Source organism: Pseudorca crassidens, chromosome 8 (genome assembly GCF_039906515.1).
Source record: "Pseudorca crassidens isolate mPseCra1 chromosome 8, mPseCra1.hap1, whole genome shotgun sequence".
Taxonomy (NCBI): Eukaryota; Metazoa; Chordata; class Mammalia; order Artiodactyla; family Delphinidae; genus Pseudorca; species Pseudorca crassidens.
This window is the reverse complement of record NC_090303.1, coordinates 94299979-94322535: the sequence shown is the minus strand read 5'-3', so window position 1 is coordinate 94322535 and position 22557 is coordinate 94299979. Positions and strand designations below refer to the sequence as shown.

General features: G+C 48.0%; 1 protein-coding gene across 4 annotated transcripts in view; it reads right to left on the bottom strand.

The window, feature by feature from the left end:
- Positions 1 to 22557, bottom strand: part of TMEM178B (transmembrane protein 178B) — a 368443-nt gene that overhangs the window by 227355 nt on the left and 118531 nt on the right. The gene's annotated exons all lie outside the window — the stretch shown is intronic.

Below are 22557 nucleotides of genomic sequence, written 5' to 3'. Positions count from 1 at the left end.
ATGGCCCACGTTCACTTATACGTGAGGTCGATGATATTCTGGAGGAGGACCACCAAGTCCTGTGGACAAGCCCTGACTCCCTGATGCAATGCCTAGAACCATCAAGAAAGCTATCCTGCTGTTGGAAACCCACAGATGGGCCCAGGGTGGTGGACAGTTGTCAGAATGGAGGTGTTCTGAGACTCTTGCTGCCCCCTGGAGTGGATGCTGTGATTCGCCACCAGATCCCTCTGCAGCACTGAGGCTCACAACTGAGACTCTCCCTGGTCATTGTCCTTAGCCAAAGGGAGCCGCCTTGCCCAAGGCTACATGCCTTCCAAGCAGCAGCCTGCACCCCAGTGACAGGTCAATGCCTTGCCTTAACTCAGGACACTCTGAAGGGCTATCCCAGCTCCAAAGCCCCCTGTGCGATCAGCTGAGGTCTCTGTCACAACTCCATTAGCATCTAGCTGTTCTTTCTGCCCAATCCTGCTTCCCTCTCTTGTTCCCTCACAGGGCATTTCCCAGTAAACTCTCTGCATGCAAAGCTCAGTCTCAAGGTCTATGTTATGGACTGAACGATTGTGCACCCCCCCAATTCATATGCTGAAACCCTCCCGACGCTCAGACCCGGCGGAGGAGCGCGTCGGCCAGCTGCCCAGCAGCGCCGCACAGGGAGAAGCGGGCGGGCGGGCGGACCAGCCTGCCATGGCAGACCAGGGACAGCGCTCTGGCTTTTGGAGACGGAGACTCTGCGAGGTAATTATGTCATGAAGTTGGAGCCTTCCTGATGGCATTAGTGATTACAAGAAAAGACCCTAGAGAGACTGTTTCCTCTCTCTGCCCTCCACCACGTGAAAATGTACGTAGCAAGAAGGCAGCCATCTGCAAACCAGGAAGTGGGCCCTCACCAGAACACACCTGTAGCCCGGTAGGCACGTTGATCTTGGACTTCCAACCTCCAAAACTGAGAAAATAAACATCTGTTGTTTAAGCCTCCCAGTCCACCATGTTTTTGTCATAGCAGCTAAGAGAGCCTGCTTCTCAGTGAACCCACCTAAGATATCCCCAGATATGAAGAAAACGTTACGGAAAAAGGGTATTGTGTGCACACACGTGTACAAGCATTTGAGCTCAGGAATGAAGTCAGGATATTTGAGTCAGCTACACACACACACACACACACACAAAAATGAAGCTTGTATCAGTTCCCCCTTGCTCTTCTCAGTTGTGATGATTACTGGGAAACATCTGTCCATCTCCCCTTATTTGGGCAAAGAAAAGACATCCTGACACCCAAGAGCTAAGCGACACATAGCTGGTGATGTCACCTACTTAGAGCCCTTTTTAAGAAGTCTGGAGATAAAGGCTTCAGCTCTTCCAAGGGGACGTAACAATTTCCTTCTGTTCCTTGACCACAAACTGCACCCCTCACCACACAGACCTCTGGGAGCATGTGCGCTATGGGTCCCAGGGCGGCTGTGGGGAACACAGGCACAAAGAGTGACCAGGTAACCCGCAAAGGCACACCCAGGCAGGGGGCTGCCCAGCCACCCTCTGGTGTGACCTGCCCAGGTTCACTTACTGCTACCATCGCAAAGAGGACTGATTTTCCCCTCAGCAATGGGGCTTCACATGCCTGGTCTGCGCACTTTTTCTCTGCAATGTTACCTCCCTACCTGGTCCATGATACTTCAGTTGAATAGCACAGGTATTGTTCCTGCAGGTCAGAGAATCTCGGGGTGCAGGTTTTACACAGTCAAGACACATCACAAGTATGGCTTTTATTACACCCCAAGTCAGGTGAGGACGGGCACCAACCTTCCAGGGGCTGCCTGGTGGTCTCTCTTCCCAGGCCCTGGAGGTTATAACACAGACCACCCTTTGCCTCCACAGAGAAGTAGGGCCTTTCCAATCCGGACTCAGATCTATTCCTGGGCTTCCAGTTGTGACTTACCTGCATCTACAACATGCGCTACTCCCGGGCTCCAACCCTGGGGACCAGCTACACAACCTGCTGACTCAGCTCCCTGGTTATGTGTCTCCACTGACATCACCCCATTCCCCAGTTCACGGTGCTCTATTTACCTCCTCCTCTTCTTACTCTCAAATAAAGTACGTGGTTTTCTTGCTGTTATTGTTTTATTTCAGTGAACCACGCATGCTTATAGGAATAAACACACACACACAAAAAAAACTCTTAAAAAAAATCACTCATAATCCCACCATCAGGAGATAACCACCGTTAACATTTTGGGTTATCTCCTCGGAGCCCTTTTCCTTGCATGTGGGTATACAGTTCCTTGTAACATTCTAATTGGAAAGAGTCTACATATGTTTGCATTTTGCTTTTTTCAATTAACATCCAATATGTAAGCATTTCTTCATGGTTTTAAAAATTCTGCAGAAACATCCCACGTACTGGTTACAGCATCATCTACCATATGACTGAGGCATACTTTGTTTAACCCTTTCCCCCCATTCTTGAGCATTAAGATCATTACTGGTTTTTAGCGATGAACAATTTGAATATAGAACTTTACGTGTATTTCAGACTGCTTCCTTAGGATAGCAGCCCTTTTTTTCATTTTTTTTTTCTTTTTATTTTTGGCTGCGTTGGGTCTTTGTTGCTGCGCACGGGCTTTTCTCTAGTTGCGGCGAGCGGGGGCTACTCTTCGTTGCAGTGCGCAGGCTTCTCATTGAGGTGGCTTCTCTTACTTGCGGAGCACGGGCTCTCTAGATGCGCGGACTTCAGTAGTTGTGGCTCGCGGGCTCAGTAGTTGTGGCGCACGGGCTTAGTTGCTCCGCGGCACGTGAGATCTTCCCAGACCAGGGATCGAACCCACGATCCCTGCATTGGCAGGCAGATTCTTAACCACTGCGCCACCAGTGAAATTACTTAGTCCAGGGGTCGGAACATGCTAAGGCTTTTGATAAATACAGCCAAATATATTTCAAGTAAGCTGATATCAGACACATCAACGATGAAGGAGAGTTCTCTAATTTTGTTTGGCAAAAGAAAGATATGTTATTACTATATTAATTGGCATCTCAGATTACTTGGTGAAACTGAACACTTTTCACGTTTATTAGAAATGTGGACTTCTTTTAGGCAACCTCGTCAAATCCTTTACACATTTATTTATTGGGCTCTGAATCTATGTACATGCCCTCTTACTGTATTAAGAAAGCTAATGTCTCATCTGTTGGTGTTTGTTGCAAGTATTTGCCCAGGTTTCTTTACCTTTTGATTTTATTAATGTTTGGCCTGCACAGTTTTTAATTTGAATGTAGACAAACCTATCAGTCTTTTCCTTTGTGATTTCCCTTAAGCTTAGAAAATCTTTCCCCTGTCAGAGCATCAGATAAATATTTACCTATTTTTTGCTACTTTAATAGTTTTCTCATTGAGTATTCCCACTCTCAAGGCGTGTCTCATCAGCTTCTTTCCCAGGCCTTCCCTTATCCTGGATTACTTTATTCTAGCTCTTCACCCATCCCATACGCTGCAACTGTTCTTGGACGGACAGAGACAATCCCTTTTAAATAATCTTCTGTATCTTGGGAAAGGTGCAGGCCCCAGGCAGTTGACTTGGCTCTGTTATCTTCTTTCAACATGTGCACAGGGCACAGATACGATGCCCCAGCGCCTGCCTCCCCTCCCGCGGGTGATGTCTGCCTGTGCCCAGGGGAGAGAGAAGTTCTGCTCAGGGCTTTCATGACTCCTCTCAGGGGCTCTGGTAACCGCATCACCACCGCCACACACACACTCGCACATCTGCTTTCCCCTCGCTCGTTCCCATCTTTCCCTTTGTCTAGTTCCTCTCCACCTAATCTCCGTAATTTCCCGAACTTGCATGTGGTTTAGTCAGAGATGCTGGGGAACCTTTCCATTTCCTCTCCCCCTCCATACAAGCCCTTCCTGAGATCCGAGCTCCCTCTATCCGGTCTCTCCCAACATGCACAGCGGCCTCTGGGTGAGGGCGTTTGCTTGGCCAGCCTCCCAGAGAACGCTGAGAAGCTGGAATCAGAGAACATCACTGCAGCTCTGCTCTTTCTCTTGCTCTCATCCAGTCCAACTTTTGCTGGTGATTAAACAGAGAGAAAAAAAAAATCCCTCTTGTGCTCTTCTGTTTGCTCTCATTAGACAGCCAAACAGCAGGCAAGCTTAAGAAACATCACACACCTAGGAGCCGGAAGGCTGAGCTGGGTAGACAGGCCTGAAGCCAGCAGACAAGCACAGTGTGTCCAGGGGAAATGTAAGATCCAAATGGCAAGGACGATGCCCACCTTGTTCACGAGCGCACTCCAAGACCTCAGAGGGTGACTGGCAATTTCTTGGGGCTCAGTGGGTAATTGTTAAGGAACAAGTAGGAGTACCTCTCCATCATGGACCCCTAGGAAGTATGGTGACTGAAATATATGTAGACAAGCAACCTGGCATTATCCTCAGAGGGTTTTTAGGGCTTGGTTTGGTTTTGTTAACCCATCCACTTTTCTTTTTACCCTTGGCTAGCCTGTACCCCACAAACACACTTTTAGTACCTCAGCCTCAAGATCTTTAACTTTCTCTGGGCTTCATCACTAAAATGATAAAGTTTGATTAGATGATCTCCAATGTTGCTTCCAGCTATAAAATTCCATGATGAGATGAATAAGTGAAAGATGAATGCTTTTATTGACGGTTATAACTTCTGCTCTATCCACATATGGGCTTAGAGTACAGCCCATCATTTACATCTGACTGTACTTTAGTGGAAACTAAAATTCAAAAGGGAATTAGAACCACGAATGGCCTTTCCCAGCCTACTGTGTACACTGCAACACAGAGAAATCCGTCTTCGAGCAAGAATTCTAAACCAGGAAACTATTATCAGTATAATTTATAACACATCCCTTACTACAATAAATCAGAAGGCTTGATTCAATGATTCTGAATTTGATAGAGGTTATTCCCAGCTTCATAAAAAATTCAATCACAAATGAAGATGTACAGCTGGGAGCCCATTTGCCATAGAAGCCAATATGATGGGGATCTCTTACTGCTAATGCCCCAGAGTACTCCAACTAGTATTAATGTAAATAATTAATACTGAAATGAAAATGGATACGATTTCTTTGACAGGGCCTTGCAATTCGGTGGCATGTGTTCAGGGAGTGCCAGCTCATTTGAATATTCGCCTAATTAGGAAGGTAAATCTGTTCCTGCTGCCAGCAATCACGCCGTGCACTGCAAAGCCAAATAGAAATGCCTCTGCTATCACCCACCGTCGTGGACTGTCACCTCCCACGTCTGTCCCTCCAGTAGCGTGGACAACGCAGGGATGACCAAACCATGTCTCTTCTCTCTCTGTCCTCTGCTCTCTCACCAAGGCTCGGCTCTGCCACATAGAACAGAAGCGCAGATGGCCTAGAGCTCTTCTGAGGGCGCGGGGTGTGAGATGACACAAAGGGAATAAAGGACTTTGTGAACCCAAACATGGGGAAATAGAATGGTCATGCAAACACGTGGACCAGGTTTGGTACCCAGAGGATGGGATCACATCAAATCCCACTAGAAAATGTTCCAAGGCTACCCTGGGCAAACAGAAGAGAGTCCTGATGTACGTTTTACCCCTCCTTCAGTCTCTTCTCCCCATGAGTAAGCCTCGGTGCATTCTCCGTTCCAGCCACACGGGACATCCCAGCATCCTCCTGACCTCCGGGACTTTGCTCAAGCGGCTCCAGCAGTCTAGACAGTCTTTGTTTCCCGAGTGTGCCTGGGAAGTCCTAGCCACGCTTCAAGGTCCAATTTGAATCCTACCTCCCATTAAACTCTCACCAGATCATCCTAACCTCAGTAAAACGCTCTCTCCTCTCCCCATCTTTCATGGCACTGATGTGCCCCAGTGTGCCGTGTATTAAAGTGATTCATGTATGAATGCAGACATCTTGGACTTTACGCAATATAGGACAGCTGCACCATCTTATTCATACTCTAACCCCAACAGTTCATATCCAAGCTTTATATATAACTATGAATCAGCAAGAAGCAGGCTGTAGAAAGGAAGCAGTTACTATCCCTTGGCACCATCTGGACCAGACATCTTTTAGGACCACTGATCTCAGGCAGACCAACTCCCCATGCCCTAGAGCAGGAGTTACCCAACTTTAGCTAGCACATAGGAATAACTGTCAGTTTGTTAAAATGCAGATTCCTGGGCCCTGCTTACAATTTTGATTCAGTAGTCTGAACTGGCAGGACAAAAATCGGGTATTTTGCAAGCCCACACAGGTGATTCTGGGGCTGCTGGTCCTGGGACCACAGTTTGGAAATTCTGTGGGGGACTATTTCATGGGATACAGACAGAGGCACAGTGAAGTCAAAGAAGCTGAACAGGGTTTCCCTGGTGGCGCAGTGGTTGAGAGTCTGCCTGCCGATGCAGGGGACACGGGTTCGTGCCCCGGTCCGGGAAGATCCCACATGCCGTGGAGCGGCCGGGCCCGTGAGCCATGGCCGCTGGGCCTGCGCGTCCGGAGCCTGTGCTCCACAACGGGAGAGGCCACAACAGTGAGAGGCCCGCGTACCGCCAAAAAAAAAAAAAAAAAAGAAGAAGCTGAACAACGTGCTGCCAATTTTTCAAAAGGGAGAAGTACTATTTGGTGGAGAACCCCCAGGGATGCATGGAATTCTCAACATCCTTCTGACCAGCAAAGGTACAAGTCAGAGTGCTCCTGACTTTCCAAACACTGAGCTCCTTGGAAGCATCTGTGTGACCAGAGGCTAAGACTCTTCCCTGGCAGAACACATACCCTAGTAGGACGTGGGAGTTAAAACACCCACAGTTTAGCTCCCAGTGTCTGTCTGTGTTGAGATGCACAGGAACCTGTGAGAAGGACCAGCCTGAAAATGGAGGAAGAGCTCTGGGGAACCATCACTTGGAGAAAGGTTTCCGGAGTGAATATGGAAAATGGAGAAAATTCTTCCTCAAAACACAGCTCACCCAGTTGACAGCAGTATAAATTCTACTTTCAACAGTCCTGAGTCGGCACCATTACGCTCTGAGCTGCCCCTGCAGGCAACGACTCCACTCTTACACTCCTTAGCTTCTTCTCATTAGAGAATTGTTTTTCATGACTACTACGTGCCAGATGCCACACTAGACCCTGGAATTAAAAGGTGAATAAGACCTGTTCCTTGCCCTAGGGTAGACAAGCACTACGGTAAATGACTGCGATAGTACAAAGTGTGCTGAAAGCGATATACAGGAGGGGCACCCAACCTCCTTTAGAGAGCCGAGGATGGAGGATGGAGACTAATCTCAGAACTGACAGACTCCTCCAGGATCACCACGTGCAAATCAGTACACTCTCCCTCCATCTGTTCCAAGTCACTGAAGAACTTCCCAGCCCAGGGAACTGACATCATCTCTTTCCCCCTGGTTACTAGAGAGGGCAGCTGACAGCTGTGCTCCGACGACCTTCTCAAGCTTTTCTCAACCGGGGCGTGATGCCTCCATTACCAACCTCTTGCTTCCCGGGTTTGGGGCCTGACTGGTGTATCCGCACAGGCCTTGGAGGGGAGGCTCAGGGCCCCTGCTGGGCACGGGCCTGCCTGCCGTTAAAAGCAGGATAATTGAAGACTCACAACACCCCAGGGCTAGGGAAAGCTTTCTGGCAGGAGAACGAAAAATCAAAGTTAGCCAAGGAGGAAGAAAGGAAGTTGCTCCCCTGTTTACACGAGTTTAATTGGTGCTTAATTCATGCTTACACTTCTACTCAAAAAAAAAAAAAAAAAAAAGAGTTAAGCTGTATAGCAACAAGCAGTGCTGACTGTATCAGATGGCCAATTATGTGAGCACTGGGTAGCCAGCATGGGAGAAATACCTGATTGATGGTGATGGCCATGCCGCTCTGCACCTCCCACCGAAAGCAGCAGCCCTGCACCTCACAGGTGTGGTGACTGAGGGGGGCCCTCCCAGCCTCCAGGGAACAGACCTGGCTTCTGTCTCTAAGTGGACATGCTGCAGAGGAGATACCATGTCTCATACAAAAAGAAAACGGATAGATGGCTAGTACCGGGCACAGAATTTTACTAGGCAAGTGTTTATTTTCATGAGGCATCAGCAATTTTTTAAGGCTCCATGCCGAGTAACTACCGTCACTGATTACATGAACGGATTACCTCTGGAGAAGGAATCTAATTATATTCTTGTACAAATTGCAAAACGTAGATTAATTTCAAATTTGCTTGGCAGCCCTCTTGTACTTTTCTTGAGATCAGGGATAGGGCTGTGGGTGAGGACAGCCAGATCACTGCAAAGAAGCTGCAAACTTGAAAAGGATTTGCCCTTTCATTAAACAAATGTGCACCGAGCACCTTGCCTCCTGTGTGCGCCAGCTCGGTTCCAGGTGCTGGACATACAGATTTGAGCAACACAAGGTCTCATTTCTCTTGGAGTTGCCCGAAACATTAACCAACTCCCAGAGCCATAAAATCCAAAGTGTTCCTGAACCCATTTAAGTAGCTACTGGGATTCATTTTCCGAACACCTGTGAGGGCTTGGTACCTGTAAACCAGGAGTTGTCAACCTACCGGCCTTGAGAGGGAAATCTATAAGAGGCAGCAAAGGATTAAGGGGGGGGGGGGTTGGGTGGGGGGACTAGAGGAGGAGCCAAGTGACATACATCCTGAAGATGGATTAATTCATGTAAGATGGAAACGTAAGGAATAGGAAAGACAAAGCAATTGAAGAGAGAACTTGAAAAAGGAGAAACATAACCATTTCTTCCAGTTCAACCTGTCTCATAATCATAGTAATGACAATTTCAAAAACGAGTTACTATTTCTCATCAATTAAATTAGCATATACTTGAATGAAAAAAGAATTTTCATTGTAGGTAAATTTAGGTAAGATGAAACTAGCCCAAGTTTTCTGAAAGGAAATTTGTCATTGTTTGTGAAGAAACTAAAACTAAAAAAAAAAAGTATGTACCTTTTGAGCCAATAATTCCTGTTATAGAAATTTATCCTCAACAAATTATCAAAAATATGGTTAACGATTTACACACAAGGGTTTATCATTACAACATTATAACAGCCTAAAATTAGAACCACATAAACACTTAACTTGAAAGGAAAGGTTAAGTAAATTTTGAATATCCATATGGTAGAGTATTATGATGCCATTAAAATTATGATTATGAGACGTTTTGATGCCAAGTTTTAATGCCTATAATTATAAATAAAAATTGGAATAAAAAATTATATAAAAAGTATGATTTACAACATGGAAAGAAATGCAGAAGGATATATGAAGTAACAGTAATTTGTCTATTGGTAGTAGAATTTCAGATGAGGTTTTTCTGCTCTTCTATACTTTCCTATCAAAGTCTTCTATAATAATCATGTTTTATCTTGAGCATCAGGAGAAATGAAATAAGCTGATGAAAAAGAGAGAAAAGAGGAGGAGGGGAAAACATTAACCTAATGAGGAAGAACAGGAAGTGGGATGGGGGTGGGTGGTTAGAGGGAAGGATTACAACCAGAGACAAAGGAAGATTCAGATGGTGGGCAAATGTTTGCTGCCAGAATAGTGCTTGGTGACGATGTCCGTCTCAGATTTCCTCCTTCCTTTTACGATTAATCAGATTTCACATTCAGTTTCAATCTCCCTGACAACGCTTAAATAAATCTGACCCGGGTCGATAGGATTTTAAAAGTCTCATTTGGTTCCCACCATTTTCAGCCTCCAAGTTGAATCCTAGTTGGTCCTAGAAACTTTATATATTGACTCATGAAAAAAAAAAAAATGCTCCTATAGAACCATAGCACTTTCAAAAGTTATTTCAAAAAATCTTTTGTAGCGTCATCAGATTTCCCCTCCCCCCAAAAGAAAACACCATAGCACTGACTGTAATCAATTGACTCTTTCGTTTAGATGCTTTCTCTAGAGATTTCGTATCTCACTGAAGGAGATGGATTAGTCTTGGACAGCTTCTAAAACGGTGCCCTGTCTATTTAGCACTTACCTAGAGTACAGTGAACTCTTAATACTTAATGAGGCAGCCGACAGGGATGACTCAGTTCATCAATAGTGAACACGGAGACAGCATCCCATTTCCACCACTACCAGGATGGCCGCTGAGAGAAGGGACAAAAACTACCGCGTGCAGGAGACACTTAGCGGCTCTTCCTCCTTTTCTTCATTCACCCATGGGACATCCCCAGCTGATGGCAGCCCAGTGTCCCCAGAGAGTGGGCTGAGATTGGGGGTTCTGACAGCTGAGATGGAGGGTGGCAGCCATTTCCTCACCAGTGTCTTCTGGCCATGCGATTTTAATAAGCTCAACCTCAAGAAAGGAAAAAGGAGCCTGGGATCATGCTGAATTATTCACAGCTCCAATCGGGTAAGGCAGAAGAACCCCTCTTCAGAGAGTAAGTAATAGCTCCTCATTGATTTTTTCCCCCCTTTGCGATCCCTAGATGAGAACCCAGTTTAAATATCTAAAGATGGAAGAAGATCTAACTATCCTCTTAACTCTGAGTTCATGAGTAATTGGTATACTTGCGACCTGTGTTACAGTTGACAATTCTACTCTCTCAAGAACAGTTTCAGAGAGATTGGTATATTTCAATTTATTTTAAATATAACATATATACAAAAACGAATTTTTATAGATTAATGACCATGATCAAAGAGGTCTTGTTTAATGACAGAACGAAAACTGTTGTTAGCCTTGAGACTTGAAGGCCAAAGAGATGTAGGATTCATGCGTTTATTAGATGCCAACGTTGAATTAGCTATGGATATAATGAATATACCTTATTTCTACGCACAGAAAGAGAAATGTAAGCTCGACAAAATATAGTTAATTCTTCCCTACAGTTCAAGGAAAGCTTACTTTCCATATTCTCAGCCCATAGTTAGCGCTAATAAAGTTGTTCTCAAAATAAAGACAGTCTCCATGCCCCTGTAGGGAAGTGAGTTAGAGACCAGCTCGTTCAGACCTTGTCTACAGATCAGAATCTCAGCCCTTGCCCATAAAGCACTTACACAAGCGCACCCACCTAGCGGGTGGCCTCCCCTCATTTTACCAAGTCTCACATAATCCACTGCTGAGAGTCCAGTCCAGACCACCGTGACCTCAGGCCTGGAACATCACAGAAAGCCCCTCGGAGTCCAGACTCCTCTCCATCCATCCCAGACAGAGCTGATGGATGAAATTCCTAAGGGATCATAAAGTCATAACACTCACACTACGTGGCCTCCCTCGAGTTACTGAACTGCTGGAAGCCTCAGTCTCCTTATCAGTAAGCTGTAATAATAATAATACGCTCCTCAGAAGACAGTTGAGGTTTAAGTGAAATAATGCACACTGGGGATGCAATACAGCCGCTGGCCCGTGTTAAGGCTTCACCAATAAGTGGGAGTTACCATCTCAAGAGAATGCAAGCTCCATGAGGGCAGGAATTGCTGGTTCTTTCATCTGGTGCCTAGAACAGTTCCCAGTAAATGGTAGGAACTCAAAAAACTTAACAAATGAAGTATTTCAGGCCCATTTCAATGCCACTACTCCTGCCCCGTTATCCTTGGCTGACATGGCCTTTTCCTCCCGTGGATGTTGCTAATAGCATTTTGTTTGTCCACGTCCTGTAGCGCCGACCCCTGCTGTCTCAAGGCGATACCACTGCCCTATGTCCTCTAGGGTAAAGCCCCTCTTTCACTGCCCGGTTCAGATGCTGTGCACACCACAGGCCCTCAACCAGGCATGAAGAGCCTGCCGGGTCATTCCAAGAATGACCAAAGATGGATCCTCGTTAGCCAGGGCCCCAAAGCTCCGATGGGGAACTGTAAACACTTAGGATCCCAGCCCTTCTCCTTGAATTTAGCGAGGAAATGGAGCTGAGTTAGTAATCTTTTTAATTGCACACTTCTGTTAGTTCTGCCAAGCTACATAGCAGCTGGATTTCAAACCTTAACCACAAACCAGAGGTCCCTACTCTTTTTGAAGTGGAGAAGTCATCTTCACTTCCAGGAAATGAAACGATCCCTTTGGGGCAGGAGCTGGTGGCAATGTGAACGAGGGGAGGGTAGCAGAATGTAATGCTAACAGGACACATGGAAAAAGCCAGGCTGGGGTGGGAACGGGTGCTGGCTGGGTGTCAGCATTGCCCCCCCCCAACACACACACACACACACACACACACACACACACACACACACAGAGCCAGAAGGAACGCACCCCTCCTTCTCCTCTACCCCCACCCCCAAGAGGGCGTGCCCAGGAGCTTAGGGAGGAGGTCGCTTTTGTACAGTTCCTTTTCCTGGTTTCCCCGGCAACCGTGCAGCATCTAGATGCTCCAAGAGTGAGGCGGTGGGATGTGGTGGTGTGAGGAACACGAACGCTGTGTCCGTCCCAAGCGGTGTCACCTCCACACCCATGTTTAGCAGCCTCTCAGCCTCAGAAGGTCAAACACACACACTCCCCACTCCAACTGCTCATTTCTAATGTGGTACCAGATGCCCAAGCAAGGAGCCTCAGGGAAACGTTACATGAATAGCCTCATTTACCAACGTGAACTGAGAGGTGAGGCCTGAGACTGAACGATACCTAAGCATCAAGGATGCTTGATGTCTTGTGGTTGGGTTTCTGGATATCAGCTAAGCCTACACAGGACACATCATGGGGCATGAATTAACTTTGTATCAGTAGCTGGTTATGGGCTGAGAACAAGGGACGGGGAGTCTGAGCTGTCACCCCAGTAAGGGTGTCTAATTTGGGGGATCCAGCCTAAGAACAACAGATGTAGAAACGGGAGGCCGCAAGACCACTCAGAGGCATATTGCCTAGAAAGTAGAAGATACGGTCTCCAGCTCTGAAATGAGCTCTATTCTAAAACCTCATTAGTAAGTCAGTTATTTGGAATTCAGAAACCATGTCCAGGGAAGTCATATCTGTTATAAATGATGATTGGGTCTCTAGGCTAGTCCACAAAAGCCTGTTTAACTCATAATGTAGATGAAATACTATAAGTTTGCAATGAAAAGCAACAGAAAAAAATCCTGTTGTGATACCAGTAATTAAATGAAAAAGAAAAACAGAGAAGCGGAAAATAAACAGCTTTCTTTCGTTTCCTTTGAATACTAGAGCTCTTGGATGGAGTGGGGGGCGCCTCTCCTGGTTGCTCACGGGGAGGGGCTCTTCATTTACTTTAGACAATGGGATGGAGGGGAAGGAGCTGATGGTGGGGGAGGGCCGGCTGGAGGACGAATTAGAGTTGTCCTCTGGGATAATGAAAAAAAAAGCATATTTGTGAAAGCAGGCAGAGAGAGGAGAAGAAAAAGTGAGTAGGCTTGTCTCATGTCAATAAGACGTAGGTGGTGGTGGGGGGACCCTCGGAGTGAGGAAAGAGAGTGAACTTGGCATTCACAAAGGCGTGGGTTCTAGTTCTGCCTCCCAGAGGGACTCAGGCGGGGCAGCTGTGTAGCCCCTCTCCCAGCTGGCAGGTTACCAGCTGTCTCCAAGGCCAACTCATTCTCCCTGCAATTCTTCGTCCCTCTTAGTTGCTAACAGGGAAGGGCAGAAACCAAGACCAACCACAGCCAGCACCACCCCATGGCCCACTGTGGGCACTGAGCTGAAAACAAGGAATTCCCAGGAATATCGCCTCCAGCACCTCCCCCACCCCACCCTAACAGCATCTCCTGTCCTCTTCCTGGACCCTCTTTTCCCTATACCGCCAACACTCTCAGAGTATCCTCTTTGGGAATGTGTCTTTTCCTTTCAGGAATAGGAACGGACCTCATCATAGTACATACTGGAAACCGCAGCCTTCCTGGAAGGCAGGGCTGGGCTACAGCAGTTAGGAGACAATCATTTCCATACTTCCCTTGACAATTTCAATACAAATGTACTCACAGTGTATTTATCTTCAAAGCTCCGGAAATGTTACTTTTTAGACACTCAGCATGTAAATCTTTTAGAGACTCACGTTATGGTCTAAACTGCATTCTTATTGGACACAACTGATAAATTAGAGAGCTGCTTCTGCTGCACTATCCCATTCTCTGCTCTTAAACTCCTTTCACAATGTGCCACACTGTTGCCACTCAGCACATAACACTGCTCAGCCACTTTCTACTCCCACACTGGAGACGCCCGATGCCAGCTCCCATCCCCCCCCACACACACACACACCTGTGCAGACAGCAAACCCACAGCAGACCCACCAATACATACAGCCACACACGAGGCACACTCACCCACACAGGCTGCACAGAGTTGAACAGAAAAGCCCCCAAGTCCACGAAGTATCATTTTAGAGCCTTTCCCCCATTTCCTATGGGGAACCCAGTGCCTCGCACAGCTGTGCTCCGATAACTGCACCTAATGCTACTTGGTATCAGCCTTTCCAGAGTTACTGACCGATTTCACATGAATCATTTAAGTTTTATAAAACTCTCAAGACAGGTAGTATTACCTCCGGTTTACAGACGACTGTACTGGGTTTAAAACACTCATGTAGTTTGCCCAGGGTCATACACCTAGAGAGCGACAGAGCTGGAACTCAATGCCACGCCCCCTAGCTTGAAGTCCGTTTTGAAAGGAGAACATGGCAGAGACAAGATAGAGATTTCAGGCTAGATAACAGGACGATGCTCCCACAATGGGGGGAAAAAAGAAAATACACCTCACCTCTTCCATGCTGTTTTATTCAATTAACAGAAAGAAATATGGAAAAGTTAAATTACCAAAGCTATAACCAAGTAGAAACAGACAACACACGACATACAAATAACTTAAAAGCAAAATAACTTAAAAGTCCTGCTTCTGCGTGAGAGGTGCAAAATGCAGTATTTCCTCTCCCAGCTCCCGTCCAAAGCCCACCCACACTCTCTCCTCTCCTGAGCCTCCACTGACCACCACAGCCCCCTGCCCTCAATGCCCTCCAGACCAAGAGTTCTCAAGCTTTAATGTGTTAAGAATCACACAGATTCCTAGCCCCCACCCACAGAGATCTGGAGTCAGTGGCTTTGGGCTGAGGCCCAAGAGTTTGCATTTCTAGCAAGTTCCCAGATGATGCAGACGCTACTGGTCCATGAACCACCTTTGAGGTGCACTGGACTAGACTCTGATAGGACCTTTACCACACAATGTAGAACCTGACTACTTTTTCTCTTAAGTGATTCTGGTTCCCAGATGCCTCTTCCCCTACCCTCCCCCTGCAGTCCTACCATCCTCAGAAGCAGCCTCATCTCCAAATCCCAGGACCCATCCTGATCACAGTTTGAGACTGCTGCTCTAAGATCACGCCCCATTCTTGTTCAAGGCATAGTATCCCTGACCTTAAAACTGGGCTTCTCTCCTAGCTGCTGTTCTCTATTTCTTATTCTAACTCCCTAATGTCCCAGATTTCTCGGGAACCAGTGCCTGCCTTCTCCTGGCCAAGCCTCTTCCCTATTGGATCATGCAGTCCTGAAACCCCAAAGCACCACTTACTGTATTCATACCTGCTGACCCACTGCCCTGATGACAAGTGTCTGCTGCCCAGATATCCGTGTCTCATCCAACCCAGATTCCCTATTGCTGAGCTGCCCCTGCCCGCTGGAACACTCGGCTCCGGGTCCTGTTTCTCCCCCTCACTGCTGTAGCTCCCCTGCACAGTGAGCTGCTGTTGTCTGAGCTGTTGGAAAGATGAATCACCTGCAATACTGAGCTTCCTTTTCAGCACCTAGAGCTGGGACAGTTCCCCTAGAGGGCCCAGAGAAAGCAGATCTTAGACCATCCCCACTTTTCCCACAGAGGCCAAAGCCTCTGTGATACGGTGGTTCTGCCTTACGTTCTGCCTTTATTTCCCCTGCAATGAGTTCTTGCCAATTTAAACGTGGAGGTCGGGACCCATGATGTGTGCGTGTCAGCCGCGTTAGCCTGCACTCTGGGTAGTCGATAAACGTTAAGCAACAAGCAGTTTGATCCCCTGCCCAGTTGGCACCTGGAAATATATCATCCAATTTGGAAAGCAGGATACCTTTTAATATCTCCTCCAGCACCTAACCCGGGGCTTCTCACGGAACAGGCACTCCATGAATATTGAATGAGTAAATGAACAAATGGATGAGGGATGCCAGTGGGGTTGCACCCAGGTCTCCTTTGTGGTGTCCAGATCGGTGTGCTCGGCCAGAAGAAAACACCTTCCCATCTGCAGAAGCTAAGAGAATGCCTCTAGGCCAGACTTCCAACTAATTCCCAGCACAAAATTGGACCTGCCCATTCAGATGAACTGTGGCTTGAAGACTGCAGTTACACCAGCCCAGTGGTTCTCAGCTTCGTTTCAGTACCTGGCTATCTTTAACAGAAAAGGTTGTGCCCTACTCCACCCCGCCCCTTACTCCAGGCCTCCTCCCTTCCCTACTCCTAAGGCCACCTCAAAACTAAACTCTCCCTCTTGTCCACTCCATTTCCGCCACTGGTTCCTAGCCAGGCCACCATTTAAGTAGGTGGGGTCAACAGCTACACGTGTTACAATTTTAAAGTGTCTCCACGTGACCTTTAACACCTCACTATCAGCCTTTGGGTGAAGTCTCCTGAAAAATAACAATGCTATCAGGACAGGTAACCCAAGAAGACATTAACACCTTAAAAAAGTTCATCCAATTAGGAAGTGTGCTGTCTAGCAGAAGCCTGAGGGAATGGGACAGAAGAGAGGTAGGTTTGTTTTTTTGGTTTGTTTGTTTTTTGTGGTACGCGGGCCTCTCACTGCTGTGGCCTCTCCCGTTGCGGAGCACAGGCTCCGGACGCGCAGGCCCAGCGGCCATGGCTCACGGGCCCAGCCGCTCCGCGGCATGTGGGATCTTCCCGGACCGGGGCACGAACCCGTGTCCCCTGCATCGGCAGGCAGACTCTCAACCACTGCGCCACCAGGGAAGCCCAAGAGGTAGGTTTTGACAGGCAGGAAAAGCTGTGAAGGAAAGGAGTCCTGGCATGAGTTACAGCTGCCAGAGCAGGTGTAGGTGTGATGCCACATTAAGGGGTGTGTGTTCTCTGCCTGGCCTGTTGCAAAAATACCATAGGAGCTCTGGGAGGACAAGCATAGGGCAGCCTCTGGGCTGCAAGCTTTGGGTATCCTGTAAGGTTTACAATGTTCCCTGCAAGCGCTTGGGGGCAGAGAGACGTGGGATGGGTTGCAAAAAGCAAAGACTTCAGAACACCAAGCGACATGTGGGGATGCTCTGTCAGTTGAGTTCCTGTGCTACCAAGCTTCCAGAATTCTGGGGAGGTTTCTTGCTAGGGATGACCCCCATGGATGGCAGTCTCGCAAGCAAGAGGCAGCTCACAACAGACTGCACACAGTGAGAACCTCACACTGGCTGGGCTCAGAGGCAGATGCAGGGGAAGGAAAATGGCCAACACTGCAGGGGACCGAAGCTTCTCTTGTCTAGGATGTTTACCTCATTAGGCTGTTTTACGTCACATCCGCCAAAAACAAAGAAAAAATAGCTGGAGGGTGTCTGCTGGAGTTCAGACCTGGATCCTGAGTCTCAGATCCTTCTGAGGCCAAGAAGGGACCTCTAGGCAGCCCCTTCCTGCCTGGCATGGTTACCCCATCTGCAAGAGGCAGTTATCGCTGTTACAATTACTTTTACCATCATCCCAACCCCCTGGGTCTACCACATTCATTTCGCCATAAGCAGGGATGGCTGGGGGACGAGGGACCAGAAACCTAGGCAACTCCTAGGCTGTGAGGCCACAAGTCTGAGTAGGAGTAAAGTTCAGAGGGCAGATGAGCAGGCTGGTCCTGAAGGGCCAGGACAGTCCATCAGGAAAGGAGAAGGTAAGCGCCATCGGGTAAGAAGCCAACACAAGTCCAAGGCCAAGGCCAATGCCAGCGGGGAGGGGCAAGGAGCAGCTTTGGACCCAGGAGGTGGGCGGTACCTGGGGGTGGCTGGAGGGAGTCTTAGCACCGGGGAGACTAGGGTTCAGGGGCAGGACGTGCTAATCCTAGAAAGAGGGGAGCGTGTGGAAGAGATTATGGAAGAGGCTAGAAGAGGGGGAACCGGGTAGGGCTTGGCCAAGCAGAGTAAGAGAAGAGTTCGGCACCAGGCTGGGCTTCCCACCATGCACAGCCTGAGTGGGGCTGGTACCCCCAGACTGAGCTAAGCTACAGGCCTCCACGGTGGGCGGTCAGGAGTCTCGGGGTCAGGGATCCAAGTGTGTCACTCAGGTGTGTGCATTAGACAAGACAGTTCTGAATTTTGTTGCTTCTCCCTCTTAGCAGCACATCCACTGACACGTTCTCGCTCCTCCACAAAGCCTCCATCTCTGCTCCCTCCCTCCCCCAATGCCCTTTCCCTCCTCTTCTCCGTCCCTCTTTAACTACATATCATATTGCTTCTGATTCCACTTTGCAAAGCTACTGTGTGAGGCTGTGTTTGTGTGTCCCTGGGGGTGGGGAGTGAGCCCTCAGGAGGATGGCGGGGGGTGTGTCGGGGGAGGAGATCATCTCTCCCTCCCTCCCTGGCCAGCTGGAAATGTGCTGTGTGACCATCCAATTTAATTAGCTGAACTTTCAGTCTTGACAGAAGGAAGCTTTAAAAAAAACAAAAACAAAAACAAAAAAACCTGGAGCTTTCTTGGCTCTCAGCCTCTTGAAAGATAGCGGAGAGGATGTGATTGCAGGAAAGCGGAATCCCAACTCCCTGATTCCCACTGCCAGGGGCAATCAACTGTGAGCTGAAACCTGCATCTTGAAAACGCTAAGTGGAAGGAGAGAATCTGAGCTCACAAGCACACTGACTCTGGAGCCTCAGGGCTTGGACCCTGGGGTAGACTCGTCAGCAGCTACCCAGAGTCCCTGACAAGCAGAGTTGGAGACCAGGGGGGTGACAAAGGGCTGCCCTTCTCACACCTTCCAGTGGGTACCTGCCCTGCAGCCCCCAGGCAGGTCCCCCACTGTGCCCCCGCCACCCATTCCCTCAGCCCCGGTTGCTGGAGCAGCCCCCCAAGCCCAGCTCCACTCCATGCCAGCTCCTCCTTGCAGAAGCACCCACATCTCAGCAGCAGCATCTCCCCAGAGCCTGCTTTCTCAGCACCCTGGCTGCCCAGTCCGCATCACGGGCCACCCAGGCACCCCTCCCACCCCCTGCCCTGCCACTGGCAGCATCCAGGACCCCAGCTGTGCTACAAGCGCATTCCAAAGGGACACCAGTGACAGTGAAAGCAAAGGAACAACCACTAGGGATGGCCTCAGGGGTTCCTGAAGGTGACACAAGGACACAGAATTCTCCAAACAAACACAGCAACCCAAGCCTGGACTTCAGAGCACGAAAAGCCCATGCGGATGTGTTCTAGTGAGAGGAGGAAGTGGCACCGTTTAAGATGTCACTGTCCTGCCAGCCTGCTTCCCCTGACCACTGCCAATCTGCTTCTGTCATATTCCAAACATGAAACCAGACCACCCACCCAGAGAGTGGCATCGGCCACTCTCATCTCCTGTAGCCACCGCCCCATCCTCGCTGGCCCAGCGATACTCACCCACCCTGCTCCAGCCCTGGAGGGGGCAGGAGGACCCAGATCAGGGGTGCAGTGCACCCTCGGAGCCCACGGAGCCCGGACCCATGCCACTTGGGGTCACTGCGATCTCATGGGAGGCAGCAGACAGGGAGGAAAGTCCAGGTGGGCTGCCCCAGGCAAACAGTCAGGTCTGGGTGGACTGAGGGCACGGTCCCAACTATTGAAGGAGTTCTGCCTTCTCTGGGGGGGGCTCTTGCCAGGGTGGGAAGGAGAAACAGGTACACCCAACACTTCATCTGCAATCATCATCCAAGACAGATTCAGAACCTTGTCACCAAATCACCCAGAAAACTCAGTATTCAAACCTCCATAGCAGAGACCACCCTCAACACACACACACACGTGCACAAACACATTTGATTCTCCGACCTTTACTCCCCAGACTCGTGGTTATTAGCTCTTTACACTTGGACTTATAAACCTAGCGACCTACAGATACTTTTATTCTTTCACCTGCTATTCATGTGACCATAAGGTGAATGAGCTCACAGCCAGTGAAGCCTCCCATTGGTGAGGTTACCTGTTCAAAACCCACAGCATAGTTTTAAACCAAATGGTGCTTTTCTTCTTTGAAAACATTTTTTTCCACAACAGTGTTTCATGACCACATGCAAATTCTTGATGAAAATGTAGGTATAACCTAAGTTTAACCAAAGTCCAAAATATTTACCAGAAGTATTTCAGGAGAAAAAGAAAATCAAAATTTTTGCTTTGGCAAAAATTACTTCCTGAGAAAAATTACAGAATGTAAGGTATTATGACGAAATTATAAAACGATAACCGACCTAGTATTAAAGGAATTTGATCCCACTGACAGTATTAAACAATACAGGACTCTCAAATAAGTAAAGAAATCAGAGTCTGTTTTTTTTTTTCTTAATTTCCAAAGCTTGGTCATAGGGGTTTGCTAATCTTTGACAGTTTCTACTTAATTTCAAAGGGGGCTTATGTGCCCATGTCCCACCTAATGTCATCGATATCTGACCTTTGAAAATTAAAACTGACATTTACTACACCTCCCCATTGCGCCAACATTGCCAATTACGTTCAGCAGCAGCTTCAGGCGTGACCCACGGTCGCCTGCTCTCGGAACGGCAAACGTTCTCTGCCTGCCTCACAGACCAGCAGGTCACTTTGTGAAACAGGCAGATGAATCCCTCACCAAAGGGGAGCCTCGACTTCACCCAACACGGGGTGCCCAAAACGTCTGCATGTATCAGTCGCTGAGATGGCTTTTATCACTTAAAAATAGATCTGTCAGCACCCCCATTCACCACAGCAGAGCCTGCACGCTCGATCTTGCAGAACCTAAGGGCACTCCAGTTTCAGAACAAGGACCCGGGAGACACTGGGCTCAGAGAAGGGCCATAAAGCTTAGCATTAGCCTCCTCTCTGCCTTTGCTAACACCATGTAACATGTTTTCAGTGATGCCCTTGAAATGCATCTGTGCAATTTACGCTAGAATAATTCTTCTTGCTGAAACACTTTCACAAACTACCTTAACTGCATGAAACCGTTATACTATATTGTAATCAGGGCATTGCCCTGTAATTATTTGCTTTCTGAATGTATCTCTCCACTCCTGCCCACCCTCCTCCACCTCCAGACATGAGCTCTTTGAAAGAGCTCCCTGTGGCCTCGGTATCCACCATGTGCCCAGTACACAGAAAAACTCGGTAACTGCGATTGAACTGAGTGAATCTGAATTGAAGCTGAAATACCAACAACGTCTTCCTTCTGAGATTCCACGACGCCCCTCCCCTCCACTGCATTGCTTAAGTTATATTTAAGTGGCTCTTCTACCAGCCTTGTCACGTATCTTGAACATGCACTGCAGGTGTCTATTAAGCGACTATCCTAGACCAATGCAACTTGACAAATAAGCAGTCATCGTCAGGGGTTTATATACTTGGCTCTTCACATGTCTCCCTCCAAAAAGGAAATTAATAGCCCTGATTACTAGTGTCCCTAAGGCAAATCTCACATTAAAATTAAATAAGTATGTGGTATGCTTAGCTCAATGTCTAGCACCTGAGGATGCCCATTGGACATTAGCTCCCTGTTCCCAGCTTCTGGTTCGTGTCTCCAGCAGCGATAAAGCTTGTGGGGGGGGGGGGGGAACCATCTGGTTAACGCATTCCTATCTGCTCATACCTGCCCTACATCATTTTGGGCCACTGGCATTAGGTAACACTCATCCAGACACCTAGTCAGAATCTTTTTCCTGAAACCAACGAACGATTGCTCTGAAATTTTACTCCTCTCTCACCCCACCCCCACTTCAAGTTATGGTGATTTGATTAAAACCAAACCAAAAAGTGGTGGGCCCCGTGCATGCAAAAGACAATGAGGCAACAAGAAAGAGAAAAAAGATGGTTTTGACCTTCTTCAAAGTTTACAGGATCCTTGTTATCAAGAAACAAAGAGCCTCCTTCACATATAAACATAAAGTTAATCTTGTGACATTATGTGAAAATAGCTAGAATCGGGGAGAAGTGACAAATGCACCAGAGGCAGCGTGGAGCTTACTAAGAGGAAGAACGTGTTCACGTGAAGAACAATGCTGGTGAGGAAGGAGAACTTTCCTGACACAGACAAGCAGGTGGATCCCCACGGAGCAGAAAGGTAAAAATAGCCAACCAACTGTGTCCGCTCATGACGTCACCCTCTCATCATAATTTAAGTCTCTGAGAATCCCTGACCAAGAATTCCCCTAACCAATGGAGGCAGATACTCTGATCTTCTCTGAGCAATCACATGCGATCATGGGTCCCAAAGCCTACCATTCTAGGGGAAACAGAAACTTGGAAGTTGAGGACCAGCCGCTCCCCCTTCGTGACCCCTCCGACATGCAAATTCCCAGTGCCACGCTGCCTGCAACCACCACCGGGTCTTAGCAGGTCTTACCCCGTACAGAGGACAACACAAGAGAGATTAGCAGGTTGCCACAGTAACACCCCAAGCAACTTGGAGACACACTGGACTTGAATCCCAGGAGTTGGTTTGGTCAGATAGGTGAAATC